General features: G+C 32.9%; 1 pseudogene; it reads left to right on the top strand.

The window, feature by feature from the left end:
* Positions 1-9,760: 9,760 nt before the first annotated feature.
* Positions 9,761-10,914, top strand: LOC144372721 (coiled-coil domain-containing protein 71L-like; annotated as a pseudogene).
* Positions 10,915-22,069: the final 11,155 nt, after the last annotated feature.

Below are 22,069 nucleotides of genomic sequence, written 5' to 3'. Positions count from 1 at the left end.
TGGTGCTCAGGATTGAACCTAGGATCTTCTGCATACTAATCATGTACTGTACCACTCTCAGTCCATCTACATTTTTATTTCACAATAAAAGTTATATAGAATTAAAAATTATAATACAGCGACTAAATCAAACATAAAGATTTTTATTTTCTTCAATTTTAGTACAAAAATGGCACCATTTGTTTTCTTTTTTCCCCCTCCTGTGAGTAAAAAAAAATGGGTTCAGGTACAAATTTACAGCTGTCAAGTTTCACAAATTTGGTTAATTGTTAAAGTAAAATGGATACTTTAAGTAAAAGCAGAATTACTTCCCTTGCCTAAGGAACTATTTTAAGAATACATCTCATTATAATTCTGAATTAATATTCTTATCTAATCATGTCTTTCTTTTTATTACACAAATCTTATATTTATTGTTGTGTTCTAAATTATTATCCTTTGGTTTTATTTAATAAATATATTACAAATCACTTCAAATGTTATTTGATGATTACTTTGGTTCAAATGTTTAAATATCATATTTCCCATTGCTTGTTTTAAAGTTTACCAATTTTAAAAAACACCCTATTCTTGTATGATTTTCAAAGCATAAATATTAGTATGTCTAAATACCAATAAATTTGCTTTGTTTTGTGCAGAAATAAGTGCATTTTCCATTATACGCATATTGTATGTTTATACTGGCAGTCCTCTAAATGAGTATCTCTAAAGGTAAAAACTACCTTTGTACCTTCTATGGTTTTATTGATGACAGTGCGCAGAATCAGGATAAAGATCAACAGAATTAATATTTAATTATTTTTAAAATAATATTGAGTTTTTTTTTTAATCTTTATTCATTTTGTTTATTTTTTATGTGGTGCTGAGGGTTAAGCCCAGTGCCTCAAATGTGCTTAGACAAGTGCTCTCCTACAATCCCAGCCCCATATTTTGTTATTTTTATTCTGGTACACTTAAATTTAAACATACTCAGTAGTTTTATAAATATAAAATGAAACTAAAACAAAATGGATACAGAATATGAAAAAGAATTAACAAATGTCAAAAATGTCCTGAATGCTATGTAGAATTAAAATTTATACAGGGAAAAACAATCAAATGTCATCATTGAGTAAGTTCAGTTTGGGAAGATAGCATTTCCAATGTACTATTCTTAATGAAATAAAGAGGACTGCTGTTTTCATTAACTGATAAGTCATTTCAATGATTGCGCTTACCTACTTTCAAATGTGGCACAATGATCTATTTTGAAAACTTAATTTCTGGCAGAGTGGCCTTTGCTGTAATGTTTATGTTTGACTTTAATGCATTCCTTTAATTTCTGTTGTATTTTTGATTTGCAGATTGCTCTGGGAACAGTCACAAACATGGAAGAAGCATTGAAGTGGATAAGTTACTTACCTTTATGTATGGATGAGAGCAAATCCATTAGTGTATGGCATCAGTCACAAAGCTTATCAGGTAGAAAATGCAAACTCATTTATTAAAAAAAAAACCCTCAAGCCTTCTTTTTGGTTCTGTAATCCTTTCATGATGTGAGGATAAATATTTGCTACTTTTGCCTCATCTGAAAAGAGTTATGGACCTAGAAGAAAAATAAAGATCCTTAATCATTTTTAAAATACACTAAAAAATTAAATTTGTTTCTTGTAATTATTTTCCTTTATTTAAATATCTTTTCCCATTAATAATGTTGATATCTGTATCATTCTATTTTTCAGGTATATTTCTGTTAGGTGTTAATATTTCACCATGAGTTTTTACTCTGGTACATTTAGTTTTAGAAATAACCAGATATAAGGAAACATAGACCATTTTTAAAAATAGGCTTGTTATATACAATCTACTCCTCCTGTCATGTCCCTTCTATGCCCTATAGTGAAATAAAAGATAGCATTAAAGCATTATTGTCTTAACAGTTTAAAGTTTAAAGTCAGTTTCATGATTCAATGTGTGTGCATAGACAGAGAATTACATACATGTGATAGCAGGTCTTCCTATGAGCTTTATAGTTGTGTGGTCCATGTGGCTTACAGATCTTGTCTATTCTTTAGAACTCTGCTTTATATACTGTAAATGCTTCCTAATTACAGATAAAATTCAGTTGTAATGTAATAAAAACATTATTTCACCATCTTCATATGATATTTACTTCTGTTAAGTCAAAATTATCAAAGAGGTTGAGTCTAACTCAAAATTATATTTTTTCTCTATTTACCAATATATATACACACAAATATTGTATTGATAAATACACATACATATGCATTGAATGTGTGTGCATGTATTGGTAAATATATATATATATATATGTGTATATATATATATATATATATATACATACATATATATATATATATATATATATATATCATGTGCATTTGTTATCAAAGCAATTGCCAAACTTTTGGGGGTTTTCTTTCATTTTTCCTTTTCTTGTACAGTAGATATTGCCATGAAAGAGTTGAAACTTAAGACTTAGGGGGGAAACATTAAGAATAGTAGTAGCAACTAGTTCTGAAGCTGGTAATCTGAAATTCTTAGGTTTTCATACTTTGGTCTTCTTTACATAGAATTCCACTACTTTTCTGCTTCTCAGTTAAAATATGTGCTGATCTTCAAATGGATGTCTTATTTTATAAGCAATTTATAACTGCATTATAATCTGTGATTTCATACATTTTTATATTTATTAATTTTTAACTGGTACTCTATAGACACACATAAAGGTGGGAATCACTGTGGGTTATTCATACATGTGCATAGCATAATTTGGTCAGTTTATTCACTCAGTTCCTCCCTTTTCCATCCCTTCTGTCTTCCCTCTGTACCCTTTATCTACTTCGCTGATCTCTGTTCTATTTTCATGGGACATTGCCCACCCTCTTTCTCTATTTTTTTTAGTTCCTTAGTTATCTCTTGCTTCCACATGAGATAAAACATAAGGCCTTGACTTTTTGAGTCTGGCTTATTTCACTTAGCATGGTGTTCTCCAGTTCCATCCATTTGCCAGCAAATGCCATAATTTCATTCTTCTTTATGTCTGAATAAAACTCCATTTTGTACATATACCATATTTTCTCCATTCGTTCATATGTTAATGGGTACCTGAACTGGTTACATAACTTGACTATTGTGATTTGTGCTGCTGTGACCCAACAATCCCAACAGACCTTACACTTTTTAAATAATGTGTCTCTAAATGTTCTCATCACAAATATGATCATTGTGAGAATAACCAAAGGTACAATGAAAATTTTCTGAAGGACTAAAATTAAACAAGTACATGTATTTTCATGGGTTAAATATCCCTTAGAATAAGATAAACACATCAATTGATTTTTAAGTATTAGGTTAATATCAAAAGTTTTTTTGCAGTATAATGAAAACTTTAACATAGTTTTCTGGTATTTAAGAAAGAGGAATTTTTTTTCTTCCAGGATTCATAGTTTTACTGCATTTACAGTTCTATATCTTAACTTTTTCTTTAACTTATATGTTTTGATTTTGTTGCTCTGTAAATTTGTGTCTATAGAATTCTTATAGACAAAAACAAATCAAGTAGCTTGGACCTGATATATATAGTATCACTTATAGCAAATATTTGCTAATACTCTTAATGCTATGTTACTTATCTGCAGTTGGTTTCCTTTTGCCTAATTTTTCTGATTTTTAAAACTTTTTTAAGCTGCCAAAAAGATCTAAGTTAAAACAAATGGTGGAAATATTAACTCATTAGATTTCTAAGGAGGTTTACTACTTCTCCAACACCCCATTAAAGGTCATATTTTACATTATTGCTCATAACAAGAGATTAATCTTCAAGACTTATATGTGTATGGTTGTGCACTTGTACAGTATGGTTGTGCATGTATATACATAGCAAAAAGAATATTTGTTAGTATTTTGTATTGAATATCAATTTATACTTAGAAAAAAAGTTATAATAGTTTTAAAACTATATAAAAGTTCACTGTCAACTTCATTTTATTCTTTGCTTCTATTATTATTATAGACAAAATAGATTTTTCTACCAACAGTTGTGAAAATTACTAAAACAATAGAATTGCATTTTTAAGGGGATAACCATTCATTTATTTTACCTTTGACAGGAGAAAGCATTTTTGCCATCATATCTCCAAATGACTGATAAAATAGAAGTATGGTTTGGTAATTTAAAGTGCCTATTTAAGTGTGGGAATTAGAAGATGATATTTTTTTTCCTTATACCCAATTCCCTGTGTCTATAACCTTAAAGATTATAAGACCATGGAAGAATAATATTGGTGTCTAAAGAGACTGTACAGACTGATAGTTTTATTATCCAAAAAGACTATGTGGATTGATAATTTTAATGAATTTTAAAGCTTTCTTTATTTAATCAAATACAATATTTTCTAGTTGTTTCTTAAATGTATAGAATGTACTTCAGAATTTATAATTGAAAAATCTCTGATCAGAAGCTTCAATACTGGGTATATACCCAAAGGAAATGAAATCAGTATGTTGAAGAACATCTGTACTCCTGTGTTCATTGCAGCACTATCCATGCAAAGAAATGGAAGCAGCCTAAGTGTTCATCAGCTTATGAATGGATAAAGAAAAATCTAATACCTATACACAAATGGTGCATTATTCAGCTATAAAAAAAGACTGATATTTTGTCTTTGCAGTAATAGGGATGGAACTGGATTTCGTTATGTTAAGTGAAATAAGCTAAGTACAAAAGGACAGGTACCACCTGATCGCATTCATGTGTAGAATCTCAAAAAGTTGATGTTACAGAGGTTGAAAATAGAATGGTGGTTACTAGGGGCTGGAGAGAGGGATGGGGAGAGACTCATCAATGAGTACTAAGTTTTTATCATAAATAAATGATAAATGTTAGACTGATCAATGAGTACCAAGTTTTTACCATAAATAAATGATAAATGTTTGAAAGATAGTTATATTTAATCTGTTTTAAATATTGCACAATATATTTTTGTATTGAAAAATCACTTTACACCATTGATACATATAATTTTATGCTTCAAAGTACCAGTTCAAAATTAAGTTTTTAAAAGTCTAATTAAAACATCAAGTGTTTATATTTCTTTCCTGTAGATTGACCCAACATTAAGAAAGCATCGAGAACAGTTAGTCATTGAAGTTGGACGAAAACTAGACAAAGCTCAGATGATTCATTTTGAAGAGAGAACTGGTTATTTTTCCTCAACGGATTTGGGTTGAACCGCCAGCCACTATTATATTAAATACAATACCATTGAGGTAATATTCTAAGAGGAACAAATGCAAAAATGTTTGTTTTTACAGTCAAATACTTTCTAGACTTCAAAATATGTTAATAATGCCAAATAACAAAAGCAACTTATGAGCAAATACATTTAGTTTATATGAATTCAGCAATATACTTTTAGTAATGACAAGAAAAAAATGACTTTAGATAGCAATGGTGCTCTTCTGCCATCCTGTTTCATGAACATATCCTAAACACTACATACACCTGAAATAGTTGAAGCCTATTGGTGAGTCTTACAGAGTGTGTGCCAGAATGATTTTAAGCTGGACTTGATAGCTTAATTATTTCCTTGAATAAAAAGTTGAAAATTTAATTGCATATTAGTAAGAAACACTAAAGAAGAGTTTAAGAAACTACTAAAATTACCAACTCAGCCTGTTTGTACTAGATGGTTAATTTAAGGAACTTTTAAGGCCAATTTGACCATACAATTATAAGAGGATTTGTTGCTTTTTAACAACGTCCTGTTTAAGATGATGTGATACTTTAATATTTTTACTTTTAAAAAGCATATACATTTCTTTATGTGTTTTCTTGTACATATATCAATACATGTCAATACAATGATAACCTGTTGGGAGAATACTTAAATATGAAGAGATTGAAATAAGTTAAGTTGAATTTTATACTTTTTTCAATAGATAGTGTTTTGAGTTTTTTCTTAAATTCATTTTTGCCTTTTGTACATAAAGTTGTTTTTAAAATAGGAGAATAGAAATCATCAAAAAGAAAAACTCAGTTTATATGAAATCTTGGGTTTGTAGATTTAATATTTGCTTATATATAAAACAGGTTTCAGAAAAACACCTTTATGTGCTTACTGGGTTTTCCTCATTTTTTCAGAATAACCTATTGTATGACACTAGATTTCTGCAAGACCTCTTTATATATTATCTCAGAGCTGTGATTTGGTGGTTCCTCAATCCCAGACCTAGTCCTTCCTCCTTATATCTCATTGTCTCTATGAGACAGCCTTTCTCATTTGTCCTCTTGCTAGTAGACTGCTGCCAAACTACACCCTAACACTTTCTTTTTTGCAGTTCTTTTTCAGCAACTCTAGCCGTGTAGTACCTTTGTCTTTTCTGTATGGCCTTTAACTGATTTTTCTGTGTATTCGCGCTATTTATATTTTGAGACTCTTTGAATTGCATGTTGTCTAGTTATTTTCCGCTGAATTTTATATGATGTATGTGAGCTTATAATTAGTAAGTGATGTAGATTTCCATATGCCTATACTGAGGTCAAGACCAGAATGTTATGTTGAACATTTTTAGACATTTAGTATAGATTTCATTAGATGATTTTATCGATCTTTTTTTTTTGGTTCTAATGGCTTTCTTAACTATGTTTAGGAGTGTTTTTTAATCTTTCATAAATTTGATAATATCTTTTGATCTTCTATTTTAATTAAATGTGACACTTACTTTGGTAGACCTTTAATGAACTCTTCGATGCTCACAAAACAGAAGGTGACATATCTGAGATAGTCTCCAAAGCCGAATAATTTGATCAGATCAAGGTAAGATTACTTGAAGTTTCAGTCAGGTATGTACATTTATTTATTTATGAAAGTTTAAATTAATTGTTATTCCTGATACAATCTAAAAAAGCCATATGGCATATTTGGAGTATCAGCAGTGTTTTCTATTGTACAAGAAAACTCAGTGTTCTAGATAATAATATCACAGCATACCTAACATCATGCTTTGCTTTGTATCCCAAGTCAAGAAATTTAAATAGGTTGTGTATTACCCATATTATAATTTAATGTTATTAACAGTGAAAACTTTAATATTTTGAAATAGTACTTCACAACTTTAAGCTATGAATGCGTTATACCACATAAAAATATATGACTATAACGAATGCATTTGAAGATAATCAAGTTTGCCCTAATCAGTCTGGGCAGAGGTTTTACTCTGGTCAAATAAAAAATGAAACCTCATCAATTGAAGGATGGTGAGGTCAGATGACTTAATTTTTGTGACATATCAAATTTTTATGTGTCAATGGCAACTTTAATATTGGTGATGAACAATAAAATGTAATTGTACCCGCCTCAACATAATTTCATATTATTTTTCATAATTTACCTATGGGAAAATTACTGGGTTTTAGCTGTACAAGAGTAAAATATTATATTATACTAAAAGGCAACCTTAAAAACATGCAATGTGGTTTTTAAATAAATCAGACCAAATATTAATATAAAAATATTGACTCTTCTAGGTCAGAGAAGAAGAAATAGAGGAGTTAGATGCTCTATTAAAAATTTTTTGTGAACTCTCAGCTCCTGGAGGTGTAGAAAATAGTTATGGGAAAATAAACATCTTACTTCAAACTTCCATCAGCCGAGGAGAGACGGATAGTTTCTCCCTTATGTCAGATTCTGCAAATGTTGCACAGGTAAGAATCTTACTCCCCATTTTCTCTTCCTTGTTTATCTCTAGAGACCAAGGAATTAATTCAATTGTTCTGTGAATACATTACTTTGAGAAATTCTATGAACTACAGTTTCTCCTTAGAATTAAAGATATTGATTTGTACATCTTTTATGTAACCTGTGCTTGTAAATCAGGACTGGGGGTGAAAGTTAGTGGTTTGTTTGGCTTAGTAACAAATCTATCTTATATAAGGCCTAATATATGTATTCCAGTATAATAGGTCTCTGATTTTAAATATTGAGTACTGAAAGAAAATTGTTCCCTAAACCTACAGCTCATTTAATTTATAACTTTTAAAAACTGCTATGGTAAAAAAAAAATCTTCATATATTTAAACCATCATGTGAAATAAAGTAAGTTATTTTTTGTCTTCTTTGTCTTTCATTTCTTTTCTTTGTTTTGTTTTGTTTTGTTTTTCATAATACTACAGATTGAACTGAAAGGCTCTCTATGACTGAAATATATCCTCAGTCCTTTTTTACTTTTTTTCTTTTAATTATTTATTTTAGTACTAGGGATTGAAACTACAGGCCCTAAATCACTGAACCACATCTCTAACCCTTTCTATTTTTTTTTTATTTTGAAATAGGGTCTTACTAAATTGCTCAGGGCCTAGCTAAATTGCTGAGAATGGCTTTCAACATGAAATCCTCCTTTCTCAGCCTCTCAGTGTTACCACCACACATTCTAACAAGATTAGAAGAAAAAAATCTTACTGTAGATAAGCTGAAAGATATGAGGAAAGATGAAATAGGTAAGAAGGGGGAAAAAGTGCTTAAATGAATTTTTCTGTGAAAATAAAATATTTTACCAGATATAAAAGTATTGTGAATTTTCATATTATTTAACATAAATTTATTTTCTCTCTTTTTATTTGTTTTAGTACATTATAGTTTACATTGTTAATTTTGACATATTCATGAATGCATATAACTCAATATAAATTTTGAACCTACATATGACATCTCTTTATTTATGCAAAAGAGCAAAAATCACTCCAAATTTTATGAAGTTATTTAGCAGAATTAGCAATTAAGGCTGGATGTGGGCACACATGCTTATAATCCCAGCAATTCTGGAGGCTGAGATGGGAGGATCACAAGTTCCAGGTCAGCTTCAGCAACTTAGCAAGACCCTGTCTCAAAATTTAAAAAAAAAAATTAAATGGGCTAGGGATATTGCTTAGTGGCTTAGCTGCTGGCCCTGGGTTCAACCACCACTACCTGCTCCAAAAAAAAAAAATTAGCAATTAAAATAGTTTATATTAGCAAAGTTTTAAGTATTTTAAATGTAGATCCTACCCATAAATGATAAGAATCAGTGATATTTATTCTCATTTTGTTTCTTAATATTGAACTAATTTCAAAGATATGTTATGTATATCAGCAGTATTACAGTAAAAGTTTAAGTGAACAATAAGATCTACATTCTCCAGAGTTTAAACAAGCTTAATCACACATAGATGCCTTTAAACCCAGTTGTCATCAGTGCATACATAGTATTCAGTGTCTAGCTTTTTGTGTAATATTGAAAAGTTATTCCTAAACATACATTTCCACAAATCCTAACATTTATGGAATAAATGTATAATGCCTTGATTAGACAGTATTGACTTTTGCAGAGGATAGACATTACACATGAAAAGAGTCATTCTGAAGACAAGTAAGGAGGAGGGTTACTGCTGGCCAGAATTCTAAAGAGGAAACTGAGCTCCCTGGCACACCCCAGGAATACCAAGGCTGGGGAGGCTGAGACAGGAGGACTGCGGGTTCCAAGCCAGCCTCAGCAAAAGCAAGGCACTGAGCAACTTAGTGAGACCCTGTATCTAAATAAAATTACAAAATAGGGTTGGGTATGTAGGTCAGAGGTCAAGTGCCCCGAGTTCAAGCCCTGGTACCAAAAAAAAAAACAAAAAACAAAAGGGGAGGCCACCACAGCGGAGCCAAGCCAGACTCTGGCGCGCTCGGCGGCGACAGCGAGACCAGGCGAGCCGGGCGGCCTTGAGTGGCCTCCGATGCGGCGCAACGTGAAGAGGCGCAGGCGCAGGCCCCGCCCCGGCCGCCTGGGGCGGCGGCTTTAGAGCGGGAGGAGGGGCCGGGCTGGAGGCGCGGGAGGGGAAGGTGGTGTACTCCCGGTCGCAACTGTCCTAGCCGACAGCACCAAGGCGCTGGGCGATGCCTTCAAGCTGTTCATGCCCGCAGCACGGAGTGCATGAGCTCGACGCGGAGCTCTGGAGCTTCCTCTGCAGCCTCAAGCACCAGTTCTCCCCGCACATCCTGCGCAGCAAGGACGTCCACGGCTACGCCTCCTGCCGAGCCCTGGTGCCTGACCCCCGGAGCCCCCTACCTCCCGCGGCCTGACGCGCCGGCAGGCTGAGCGCGCGTCCGCCAGGAGGAGGCGCCGCGGAGCCCGGGCGACCGCCGCGGGCAGGAGGTGGCCCCGGCTGCCCCCGCCGCCTCCACCGTCACCGCCACCGCTGCTGCCGCTGCCGGCGGCCCCGAGGAGTCCTGCGTGGAGAAGCTTTCGGCGCCCGAGCCCTGCTTCGGGGCCGCACCCTGGAGGAGATCTGGAGGGCAGCCACCCCGACGCTGACCACCTTCCTTCCCCACCATCCGCGTCGGCGGCGACGTGTGGGGCCAGCGCAGCCTGGCGGCGGCGCGATGCAAGGCGCGTCAAGTCCTGCGAGTGGACCTGGAACCCGTGGTGAGGCTCCGCCGCTTCCCGGTGCCCCGAGGGCGCCTCCTGCAGCTCCCCGGCCCAAGATGGAGTTTCTGCTTGGAGAAATGAACAAGTGTCAGTCGAGTGTTTACAGACTCCACCAGGACCGTCCCCTAGTGCACTTTACGCCTGCGAGGAAGTCCCGGGATGGCCTCCCTACCCCGCGCCCCGGGGATGCGTCCCCCGCGTCTGGAACTCCGGGACAGGTGTACACTCTGCCGCCTCCCCGCACCGCGTCTGCGAAGGAGGAGACTGCAGGACTCACAGGGGAGGTCCCTTTGCTTCCGGAACCACAGATTGAGAAGTCTCCAGGACTATAGGGGCAGATTGGTTTTCTCCCTTTTGGACTCTACCTCACTGGTCTGGAAGTCCTCCGAAGAAGTCATTCTTTTCCAAAGGAATTTATTTTCGTGCTTGTGTAATAAAAGCCAGAATTTGCTTGCTCTTTAACCCCCGCCTCCATTTTTCTTTTTGACTGCCACCCCTCTTTCTGGACGGAAGATCAAACATGTTTTGTGGTGTTGCACTCATTTGTGCTCAGGGTATTCTGAATCCCACTCGTTTCTGAATTTTTACTGAATTTCAAAGCTTTGACCAAGGATTTTTTTTTTTGAGAGGTTCAAGCTTGACTGTTAGTAATGCAAGAATTTATATGGCTTTGATTTTCATGGGCTCAGTGATTACAAACAAAAGAGATGGAAAGTCCAATTGCTTAACGTTTTAAACTTACTTCCCCAAAGTAGTAGCCTTTATCTTTAAAAAGTAAGCATATCAACCAATATGGAAAGAAAATTAGAAAGAAAATTAACATTCACATTATCATCAAGTATTGTTTAAATATAAAAAACAAATTTCATCAAAATATCAACCAGATGCTGTGCAAAGCTTATCAGAGCAGTTTATTCTCAACATCATAGTATATCGTGTTTGTTATATATATATTCATCCATATGATTTGACCAAATTAGCATAAATACAAACTTAAATTTTAGAATCAGCTTCTAACATTCAATGAATTTGTCTCATATATACATCTACCTATGAAACATTGAACGTATCTTTATACATATGTATGTATAATATTTACTATAGTATTTTTAGTATACTTGTAGTCCTTAAAATATCAATGATTCTACCCTTAAAATTTTGAAAATTAGAAACCTAAAACATGCAAATTAGGTGCTAAAATTTATCTAATAAGGTGCCATTTAAATGCACATATTTTAATGCATTAAAAATATGATTAAAAAACTCTGTGAATGAGGATGACAAGAAATTTTTATATTGCCACATTAAGAATATTTCATTTTGTGTTTTTTTTTCTGTTGGTAGGAAATCTAATTTCTAATCTCATTCCAATTTTAGGCTACAAAATTGTCATCTTCAAGCAATCTGGAATAACTAAACAAATAAAACCACCTAATAATTAAAAAGTATAATGTTGATATGTGTTTAGATGAAAATATACTGGCAATTCTCATAATGTAGTAAAAATCAAACATACTTGAGTAACATTTGGTAAATGGCTTTAATCTGTTTACTTAGAAATCTTGCCACTTAACTTGCTCTTAATCCAATAATACAATAAGGAAAAAAACAATGTAATAGAAATAAGAGAGACATCACAAATTGTGTGTTTATGGATGGTTACTTGTTGTTCATTAACCAGATTTTAGGAGAGTGAAGTAGATGAGCATTTAACTATGCATACACAAATAGAAATATTATGCAACTTTAAATATTAGAAATTATTTTTTAAATACAGTAATTTTAAATGCATTTAACCTCCAACAAACATGATTAGATTTTGCTGTTCAACTCATTTGAACTAATACATTAAAAATTATTTCCCACAACAAAAAAATCTAATTTAAAAATAGATTTTTAAAAAATTCCCGGCTTTTTTAAATTGCTCTTTTTTAAAACTTCAAGTATGCTTGAGAAACTGACTGTGGATCATGTACACAATGGGTCAATGCTGTATTGAATTTCTAGACCATTTTCAGACTACCTTCTGGCAATGGAAGCATTTTGACCACTGAAACTCCCTATGGGTATATCTAACTATCCTGGTACAATGCACCATTCCCCATTATTGATTCTACAACAAACTGCTGTAGATTATTCATTGATTGAGTGTTTAAATATATTCTTTAGGAGCAAATAGAGGACTAATCTGTAAGCAGTCACATAAAATAAAAAGATCAGCAGAATCTTTACTTCAAAGATGCTTTGAGCTACAGCACTTAATTATGTGCATTCTTTGATTATATTGTGTCATATCCAATAAAAATATGTAGGAATTCTATTTCTTTATATCACTTGATTCTTGTCTGCACTTCATTTTACCATGTAAGGAAATTAACTGATATTCTTGAAATTTTTTTTCCTCTTATGCCTTGTTACTTTAGTGCACTTGAATGTGTCTAAATGATTTTTTGGCTTATTTGGGTTATCTGATTTCAGTTTGAATCTGATTGCCCATCTTGAAGTCAATATGGTTCATGTGGACTATTAAATAATGCCGTTTCTAGTTTGTGAAGTAAGATGTAAGAAATATTTTTGCCAAGTTTTCTTTAGCAAAACCTATCTTGCAACTTCTAAAATGTGGAGAAACATCTGATATATTTGACTAGTATGTTAATAGGAAAGTGAAAGTATTTTATGATTACCTTTGGGCAGAGTGTGAAAAGAAACTTGGCATAGTGGCCTTTATGGTGAGGCATCCATTAATTGTTTCAGAAGTGAGTCTGTAGCTTAGCTTGTGTATAGTTTTTTTTTTTAAAGAAGTCCTATTTGTTTGTTCTCTTGCCTTCATTTATATCTCATATGACACAAGTAGAGGAGGAAGCTAGGAGGAATTTTATCACCTTGATATATTTCTGTTTGATTTTTTACTTTTGGGTGCCTAAATGTGACTGGCACAACAAATAATATTTTTTGGTATTTTTTACATTCCTTCCTAACAACCAGCAACTCATTTTCTATGTCACTAAAACCAGTAATGTCATGATTCTGAGGGCAAGCTTCATCATTGATAGTGCAAAGTGTTGCTGTTGTGGCGTGTATTTATTTTTGTTTGAGTACTCTATTGGACAAGTGTAACTTAAGCTAGTGGCACATACTTGTTGATTTGCTATGAGCAAATGTTAGTACTATTTTTCATAAAACTCTTCAATAAAATCTTTTAAAATCATTGAATACAAAAAGTCTGAGCAATTTTGAACTCAAAAGGTTTTTTTGGTCGTTTTAAGGGTTGGGTTGCCACAGCACTCTTTAATTTGATAATTTTTAATGATTATATATACCTAACATTTGCTGTATTGGTGTGTTGAAATATTTTTTTGATAAACTGTTATGTCTTAATTGCATTAGAAAGCAATTATTTGTAGTGGAACTGAAGTGTTTCCCTGGACAGTTTAATGTGCATATGATTAAGATTTACAATTTGGTTGTACTTTGCTTTTTAACTTATTAACTGTAAATAAATTTTAGAGAATAAAAAAAAAAAGAATTCCAAAGATGTTTAGAGACGCTGAGATAGTCATTACATTTGTACTCTAAGATAGAGTAGGAAAAAGGGCAGAAAGACAGACTATTAACAAAGTAAGTTGACTGTACACATACTGCACACTTGATGCTTTAAAATATGATCTATTTCACTTAATTGCTCAAATCAGTTAGTCACATTTGTTTTTTAACAGCCTCTACCCTTGGTATTCCCATACATGTCTGCATTCCAGAACCTGATTATTTTATGTTTTCTAGAAGTGGGCCTGGGTGGATGAGTTGTATTTAATTCAATTAAGTTGTATTTAATTCCTGAAGCATTTCTCATGATTTTAGAGTTCTAGAGTAGACCATGAATAAACCAGAGGCTATGTACATAAAATGTTAAATATTTCTGTATGTGTTCTAAACTAACTCAAAAAGAAGTGGTTCCCTTTATAGTAGTTTAAGCACAATATCAAGGCTCAGAACCCTATTAATAACTAAAGGAAACTTTATACTGATTTCCAGAGCTATGAATTGCTGCCCAAGGCAGCAAGAGCCACCCTATTGCCCGACAGTAAAGGTCAAATATACAACTCAATCCACAGCAATTATATACAGCTTAAGTCAAATCATCATCTCAATGGTTCGCTGGCCGTCACCTTTCAAACGTTCCCTCTGGCAAATGCCAGGCATCATTCTGACTGGGCTGTGGCTCTCAACAATGCCAGGTCAAGAATGTCATCTATTCTACATAGCAAATCATAAAAAAAAAAAAAACAATAAAATCACCTACTCTGAAATCCCACTTACAAGTCAGATTATATTGCTTTTTTTTCTGTCTGGACACATTACTTCTATGTGATATTTTTCTTTCAGGTCACATTTTGCATCGTGAATATTGGACAAAGGTCAAACAATGTGTTCATCAGATTCCTTCTGTTATGATGGAAGCATCCATTTAGCCTATCACACAGACTGTCCGCATCTACCCTGATTTCACATGGAATGATCAGGTAGAAGTGGAAAATATCTATATTAAACTAAAATGTCTGTACCTCAGATTTTACTACAATTCCCTACATCTTTCCTCAGAGAGCCTAGGGAACTTAACATTGCATCACTGGACACTATTTTAGTGGTTTCAAATCCATGAGAACTTTGCCATTTATTTTTGCCCTCACTATTGACTCACATTTTTGCTTACCAAAAATTCATTTTTAAATCATGATGTCTCTCAAAATACTGTTCTCTCCTTTTCTTAAACATTAGACTTGTATAGAAGGTATTCTACATTTTCTTTCTTGTCACCAGTTTCTTTTCTGCTGAGACCACTTCCTCAAGGATCTCTAATATCTGATTGACCAGTTGCCATAACCAGCAGATTTTTCAGTTATTTTTCTTCTCTGATTAGATAGCATTTTATACGGAGTTCTTCCCTAGAATGTCCTTTCTTGATTCTTATCATGTTTCTATTTCTACTTTTATTCCTCCTTTTCCTGCTTTAATACTTAGATGATCTTCAATATCTTATATGTGTTTACCAACATACTGGTAAACATACATGTAAAAACCTACTTTGTATCCTCTTATTCTATCAATAGTTTTTCAGATATATCTTTTGACTAGTTACTGTGTTAGAAATTGTACATACAAAAGGCAAATAGGACTCAGTCTTCAGTTTCAAAAAGCTAACTGGGGAAGGCAAGTAAATCAGAAACTGTATATAACAATGCTTACATCAAGTAGTCTTATAAAATTCTAGTTAAATGTATTTGAATACTTCCTATATTAGTTAACATTTGTATATCTTTAATGTAAATGAATTTTGTTCAGCAGTGTGTTCTAAAATCACCCATCTATGTTTTAATTTAATTCCACATTGTCATTAAAGCATTCAGACCTTTAATTCCTAAAGCATTCCTAATTCCTATTTTTTCACAGTATATGAGCACTAGTTGATAACACCAAATTACAGTTAATATTTTTATAAATATGAAATTTTATATAAAATATAAAATTATATTTAAGTATAAGCTCATATTTGAAATTTTTGATTGTTTTTAAAGGAATGGAAGTTTCATTATTTTTGCACATGGTTTTCTACTATTGCTATTCATAATACATCCTAATTTAGTTGTATTAATTAATAGGAGAAAGTACTTGATTGTTTTTATAATTAACTCTCTTATAATGCTATTAGCTTCAAGAATGTAAAACCTAACTTGCCTCAGTCTGATTTACGTAAGGTAATATATCCTTTTGTACAATAAAAGGTCCACAGATCAGATGGGCCATAAGGAGGGTCCAGTCTTGAGGTTAATAGTATTGTTCAAGGCCCAAGATCTTTCCACTTCTTTGCTCTGCCTCTTGCACAGTATTTGGGAGGAACCTGTGAAAGGACTAGAAATTAGTGCATGCTCTATCTTCACTGATGCAAATATTTACTAAAAAGAATGGAAAAGAAAATACCCTTTCTTTGTTTTTGTTTCCCTTTTATGAAACCTAAAAGCATTTTGTTTTCCAGAGCTCTATAAAAGTTCAACACATAAAAGGTTAGGAGCCTGACTTTTTTCTGTTGTGTATATCTTTGAAAAATTGATTTTTGAAGAGTCATACATCATGTAGCCAGATATATGGGAATAGTTAAAGATTAAGGTAAATAGACAAATTGAACTGCTTTAAATCATTTTCCTGGTTTCAGTTTTATGAAAGAGCTTATGAACAAAAGCTGACATTAAGCAATCACAATGGGCTCTTCTATATGTTTTGGACAGTGGTAAAGACTTTAGTGTCAGAAAGTGTTGCATCACCAATAGCTACATCAATTTGATTGGTGTCCAGATTTCAAAAATGTTACCTTGTCAAACCATAACCTTTTCCAAGTCTTTCATTTGTCATTGTTTTGTAGATTATATCATTTATTTTCCATTACCTCTATCAGAAAGCATGGATTATGCATTATAAGATTTTTTTTATTACATACTGATAGTTTTTATTTTTTTAATTAAATTAATACCATAGGCATTTGTGTTCAAGGAGACTAATCAAATATTTTGGAAGGAAGTTTGATTTCATGTAACAAACATTACTGTCACTTTACCTAAGGAGACCTTTGGTTCTTTTTTTGCTTTGGAAAAAGATATTTCAGAACCATTAGGAGAACATTTTTAATAAATTGAGTAAATATACTGAACATTTCAGGGTATCTAATACACTAATATCCTGTGGAGAAAAGCTAGCTGTTGAAATTTAAGGTAGTTCCTAGGAATTTGCACAGTGGCATGGTGACAAGCCCCTACTCTTATGAAAACTGCTATGGGATCTGTAATGTCCACACAGGAGAGGAAGGATGTGCAATTTTGTGGTCTCATTTGAAAGACCCCTACATAGTAAACTGCATAGAACTCAATTTAAATTTTTTTTAAAAGAGAGAGAGAGAGAGAGAGAGAGAATTTTTAATATTTATTTTTTAGTTCTCAGCGGACACAACATCTTTGTTGGTATGTGGTGCTGAGGATCGAACCCAGGCCGCACGCATGCCAGGCGAGTGCGCTACCACTTGAGCCACATCCCCAGCCCAGAACTCAATTTATCTACCTCAGAAAGGAGAGAAGTCTTTGTAGCACCCGTAACCTATAAATCTAAGAAATTCTGTGAATATATGCCTTCATGTTTATGCAGCACCAATCTCTTTAAAAGTAATAAAAATAACAACGTCTATAATCATCAAGTTGATGTTGATAAAAATCCATTAACTTTTCATCATTATCACAGCTGTCATATCAAAGTAAAAATGTTTGTGGGGCGAGCTCACCTGCCCTGGTCCTGTGCAGAGGTAGATGAAGATCTTTTACATACCTCTTTGTTTGTTTGCCTTTTTTATAGTATGTGCTTGATTTTGGTACCACAGATGGTAAAAGTGTCATTTATGAAGACTATAAATATTTGCGCACAGATAGGTGAGCCCAACTTATAAGACATCCAGCTAACAGCCTTTTCCACAGTCTGAGTAAAGTGAGTGATGGAAATTAAAAAGCAAAAAAGAAACTTCTAGGAAATGTTGACCAAGTATTTTCTTGATCATGATCTTATTCTACATGAGCTAGCACTTGCATTTATGCCTCTCCTGGAGACTGATCCTTTATAAATGCATAATGTTTTCTTATCATTTGAAATACTCTAAATGTTACTAGAAATATGTATTAGAAATAATCTAGAGAAATTTGCTGAAACTCCTCAGGATATAAATGTATGAACTATTTCTCCTTAAGAAATTGGGGTATAAAGGAGAAAAACACCATCAAGTATATTTTGATGAATTTCTAGCATTTTTGTGGATTGGAAATCTCTGTGGAATTGGGTACCTCCAGCAATTTTATCCTCAGTCTTTCCTTATTTTCTCTCCAAGCACAAAACTATTTTGGTTTGACACTTTTGATTCAGTTAAAAGCTGAGATTTCTATTTTTTTTTAGATCAGGTTAGATAAATCACTTTTTTTATCTGAATACAGTATGCTCGTGCATCAAAATATTATTATAAATTCATGCTCTCTTATTCCTTCATTTTTTATACAATTAGCCCATCAATTCAAAAATACATATACATCCTTTAATATTGAATATACATCTTCCTTGCATCTGTTCTTTTGGACAATGAAATCCTATTTTAAAATGCCTCCATACCCAGTGTTTTGCACATTTCCTTTAATTTTTCTCTAGGGGGACCATTTTAGTCTGATATACTCAAGACTGTAATGGAATTTATTTGTGAAATGGAGGTGGTTAAAACAAGAAAAATTTATTGATTTAATAATTTGATGGTCTCCTTTTTTACTCATCTTTATAACTTTTCTTATTATAACAAATCATATTCATTAAAAGTTGTGATTCAAAGATAAAGTTCTTTTCCCCTGTTACTGGAAACAATGTAAATTCAATATTTTATTGTACATTTTGGCATCAAGTGTGAAATAACTTTTATCTTTAAGGTGTTGTCATTAGTTAAACTTTGCTCAGTTATTCAAGAAATTTAGACAATTAAAATATATCCCAAAATATCCATAAAATTTGACAATGTAAAACTAAAGCAATACCCTAATAGTGTTAATGCACTATTAGAACTAAAAAAAAAACCTTGAATCATTTTAAATTTCTCCAGTATGCTTGATCACAGAATTATATTAAAACATTTTAAAGTTTAAGAGCACCTTTTAGGTCACTTGTGATGATAGATAAGCTTTTTAAAGTTTCTTAATATTGGCCATAAAGCAAGTGTCAATGAGCTTGAACTGCGTGCAAATGACTTTTTCCCACTTTCTACAGGATACTTCAAATCTATGGGCACTAGAGGGTGCTCTTGGAACTGATACTAACTAGGAGAAAACTAAACTTGTTCTTTAAATCAATACTATCAAGATCCAAATGTGTTTAGAATGAAATACTATATTGTTATTAGTTTTTGACATTGGGCTCCATGATTGTCTTTTGTATAACTTCCAAAATAAATCACAAAAACAGTAATTCAAGCTGAGAGCTCCACACTGAACTATTATTTGTTATTGAAATCAAGATTCTCCTCCTCCTCTACCCTTTTCAGTACTTTCCCTCTCTTTCTTCTGGAGATATAGATTGGTGATACATTGTTGTTAATGGTAAGGAAAAGGAGCTTGTCAGGCAATTAATATTTTCAATGCAATTTAAAGGCAACCAGCCACAAAATGTTGTTTCTTAAAACAAATGTGTCTAGAGACTGTGGTTCACCTTTTCCCTAGTGTTTGTGAGACACTGTGAGCATGCTTGTATGCTTGCACATGAGTATACACCATGCTTACGTTGAAAAATATTGTTTTATATGAAAATTGAAGAATCCTCTCCCTTCCCCTGACCTCCTGTGGTTATTTATAAAGGCATCAGTGGTAGTTGCCTTTCTTAGATCTTCCCTGCAGGCATGATCAGATTCAAGCAGGTAGCTATTTTCCTTTAATTTTCCACAGCAAGCCAGTAATGCTTATGATTATTGTGAAGTCAGGAAAAGTTTAGTTTCATCAAGTGACATGTAGTGATACGATTATTTACTTAAGCACTTCTCATAAAATGTCCCACTGTAGAACCTAGTTTGTCAGATGCAGCTAAATATTAGCATCTTATATGAAACAAGAATAATGTGGCCTCATGAAAAGCACAGCTGACAGCTCTCAATATGAGCAGAATGATCACTCTCAATTGTAATAGATTATGTAAGTACTGAACACAAACCCCCAGTCAATTCAAGAAAATAGGATGATGAAGGACTGCAAACTAATATGTTACACATCTTCATTGATTAGACATTGATTAACAATTATTTTCCTGAATTACAAACAGCTAGTGGTAAAGTAACTGAGGCTTGTGATTTTTTTTACATCTTAGACAGAGATGACCTCTTTATTCAGCTGATTGTGAGCTAATGCTAAACCAGGAGACAGTGACAGTTTGAAAATCCAGACTGATGTTGCTTTTTTTCTTCTTCTTTTTTTAATAAATCCTCTCTGGCAGACTTCCTAGATTTCTGTGTGTTTCTATTAGAGACAGATTTAACTAAATTTAAAAATGATCAGTCAACTTCCAAAATACAGAACATGTACCTGTGGCATAACTACACTTAAAGGGAAAATCATTTTATGGACTTGGTATTTACAAGCATATTGATCAGTGTTTATTGAAATTTTAAGTTAATTCTCTCTCCTCTTCAGTGCCATATTGGCAATTATAGACAATTTTAGAATGAACTGAATAGGAGTTTGTGTCTGTGGCTTATATAAGCATACTGTTTTAGAAATATGTGAAATATGAATCATGGGAGGAAGAAAATGTATAATTTAATATTTGGTTCATATATAGTGGAATATTATGCACAATATCAGATTCATGTAGTGAAATCTTACAGAAGTATAGTAAAATTTCTTAAATCTATTTCAAAACATCTCTAATAATAAGCCCAATGTAAAAATTCTATGTTGGATTTTCAGGTAATTTTTTCTCTACTGCAATGAAAGAAAGAAAAAAAAGACATTTAATGAAGTAAACTGGATTATTACTACATAAAACCAAATTACAATGAGACTAGCATCCTTTTCATTCTAGAGTATTCTATGCATTTTGAAGATTTGTGGAAAACATTATTTATAAGCATAAATAATTAATTTGTTCTGGCATTCTTCATAATAATAGTCATGAAGACTTTTGATGTTCCAGAAAGCTTAATAATTTGCTTCTCCATTGGAATTTGATTGTAAATTAGCACTAATTAATATTCACTTAAGTGTTACTGATGTGTGATATATCAAGTTAGTTACCAAATGAGTAACTGTATAAAATTTGTTCTGTGAAATTATATGAATTAAGATTAATGATTAAAGTGTCGTTTTTAAAAATAAGAGAAATTCATTATCATTTCCAGTGTTGCAAGTCAATTTTAACATGTACATATTTTAGGGAAAAAGAAATTAGTAACCTTATCATTTAAATTAATACCGAGATGCATTCAATACCAGTCTTATTAGTTATCAAATTATTAGAGACATAATTGTAAAATTTCATTGTCTTTTGCCCTCTAATGCAATTGTAACTCTAGGTTAATAAATCAAATCTGTTCTTTATGAACATTGACAGCTTTAACATAATAAGTATATTAAAATACTTTTACCCAAATAATTTTTGTTTGTCTCACCTAAGATACTGGGCCTTTGTGTATGTACATATTAACTCAAGGCTTTTAGTTAAAGATATGCTGTACACTTTGGGATTTTAACTATGGGGCAGAGAGAAATATGCGAAATTCATTTCTAAATTTCAAATTTTGACTATTGAAAAGCTAGTCTTTGTTTAAGAAATCTGGCTGCACTCTAAAGGAAACACGTGTTATGCTTTAATAGAGGAAGAATATCTAGTGAAAATATACATGTCTGCAACATTTAGGAAAGAAACTAAGCATAACCTTGACTCACTGAATTGCCCTTAATTTAAAGTACATCAGTGGACACATGCTAATTATAAGTTGCCTCCTTAGTATTATTTTTGAGGGCTGATAAAAGTTTCCCCTTTGCTTTATATGGTGCTTAGAACTTAGGAA

The sequence above is a fragment of the Ictidomys tridecemlineatus genome, unplaced genomic scaffold, assembly GCF_052094955.1.
Source record: "Ictidomys tridecemlineatus isolate mIctTri1 unplaced genomic scaffold, mIctTri1.hap1 Scaffold_150, whole genome shotgun sequence".
In the NCBI taxonomy this organism is placed as follows: domain Eukaryota; kingdom Metazoa; phylum Chordata; class Mammalia; order Rodentia; family Sciuridae; genus Ictidomys; species Ictidomys tridecemlineatus.
The sequence above is the reverse complement of the archived record's forward strand: the minus strand, read 5'-3'. Positions and strand labels throughout refer to the sequence as shown.